We start from the raw sequence: 1,951 nt of genomic DNA, 5'->3' as shown, positions 1-1,951 counted from the left end.
ATGAGCAAGGCAAAGCCAGATGATTGTTCTAATAGTAAGCATGCATAGAGTACTTTAAAGACTGTTTTGAGAAATCTACCATAAGATACAGCACATTTAATTTAAAAGGATCTTAAAAACACTAGTTTTCAATGTGAATTCCTCATTTTGCCAGTGTATATGTATCCATACACAGACTCTAAATTTATGACTATATTTTGTGAGGTACCACTTTGAATGCTGCTCTAGACACATTTTTCTAGAATTATGAAGTAGTTTAGAATTACAAAAGATGGGAACCAGCAGTTGGCATAATGGCTATGTTGTTGGACTCCCATGTAGTCGACCACAGTTGGAGTCCTGGACCCGGTGGCTTAAACTCATGCTGGGCACATGTGCATGCATGCCCAAGACCCCGAGAGGAGAATGGAGGAGGAGGGGTTGTGGCATGATCATGCCCCCGGGGGGGTGATTTCTCGCTTGCTGTCTCTCTGTCTTTCTGGCAAGTGCACGCACGTGCCCTATAGCAGGAACAAAAAAAAAAAAAAAAAAAAAAAAAAAATTCCAAAAAAAATTTACAAAAGATGGTATTGGTATGTCTTTCTGAAACTTTTTTTTTCTCTAGGGTGCTGGGACCCATGATCACCAGCTGCCCAGTTAACCAAAAAATTGTGCTTCTGAAATCTCTTGATGTCAGTACTGTCCACAGAGGAAGCAAGCTACTTATGTGTCGCACTCATGACAAAAGCCGTTTTGTGAAACTTCATTTTTAATCTTACTTTCTTTTTTTAATTTGCCAGAGGGAGCATGTGTGTCCCAGAGAGAAAGAAAGAGAAAGGGGGAATGCAGAAAGTGAGAAAGCATCTTCCATGAGATGGTCACACCACAATCCCTTCTTTTCCATTTCTTCTTTCAGGATTTTGGGCACACACACACATGTGCCAGGCATGTTTTTCAGGCGACTGGGTCCAGGAATTGAACTGTACTGTCAGACATGTTGGACCATGCCACCATCTGACCTTGGAATTTCATAATTTTTTTAAGAATTATTTTTTATTTATTATTATTTTTTAATTTGACCAGAGAGAGAGAAAAAGTGAGAAAGCAAACAGGTCTGGGACTCGAACTGCATTTGGCCATGTGAGAGTCCAGTGTCTTTAACCACCATGCCACCTGCTGGCCCTGGAACTTTATTGTTTATAAGCTACCACTTGCTATTATGATATACATACTATATAATCGAAGGTAATTTTTTTAGATTTATTTATTTATTTAATTCCATTTGTTGTTGTTGTTGTTGTTGTTGTTGTTGTTCTTCTTCTTCTTCTTCTTCTTCTTCTTCTTCTTCTTCTTCTTCTTCTTCTTCTTCTACGTCTTCTTCTTATTATTATTTAATTTGTCCAGACAGAGAGAGAGACAGAAAGGGAAAACAAGAAGGCAAGCTGCTAGGTCTAGGACTTGACTGTGGTTGGCCATGTGAGAATCCAGCACCTCTAACCACCATGCTACCTGCTGGCCTCAGATAATTAATATTTTTTTAAAAATAAAGTCTCTTTTATATTAGAAGAAAATGTGTCATGGTGGTTAAGGTGCTAGACTCCAATACGGCCAACTGCAGTTTGAGTCCTGGACCCAGCAGCTTAAAAGTCACATCAGGAACGTATGCCCAAAATCCAAGAGGAGAATGCAGGAGAAGGAATTGTAGTGTGGCCATCCCCCAATGGGGTGATTTCTCGCTTTCCCTCACTCTGTCTCTCTCCAGCAAGCTCATGAGACTTATGGCAAAAACATAAATAAACAAAATAAGGTCATATACATTGATTCAATTTAAATATCAGACATGTTGAAGGCAATGGATTGAGTTATATTAGCTTGTGGAGCTTAAACATTTTCCTCTCTAATCTTAGAGGTGATAGGTGAACATTCAAGATGCACTCACAAGGACCAGCAGATGGCACGATGTTTACTTTGT

General features: G+C 39.3%; 1 non-coding gene across 1 annotated transcript; it reads right to left on the bottom strand.

Annotated features, from left to right (window-relative positions):
* Positions 1-601: 601 nt before the first annotated feature.
* Positions 602-735, bottom strand: LOC114009780 (U11 spliceosomal RNA). Its single transcript, XR_003551173.1, has one exon. It is a non-coding gene; the product is annotated as a U11 spliceosomal RNA (small nuclear RNA).
* Positions 736-1,951: the final 1,216 nt, after the last annotated feature.

This window comes from Tupaia chinensis, unplaced genomic scaffold, assembly GCF_000334495.1.
Source record: "Tupaia chinensis unplaced genomic scaffold, TupChi_1.0 Scaffold000622_1, whole genome shotgun sequence".
Lineage (NCBI taxonomy): Eukaryota > Metazoa > Chordata > Mammalia > Scandentia > Tupaiidae > Tupaia > Tupaia belangeri.
The sequence above is the reverse complement of the archived record's forward strand: the minus strand, read 5'-3'. Positions and strand labels throughout refer to the sequence as shown.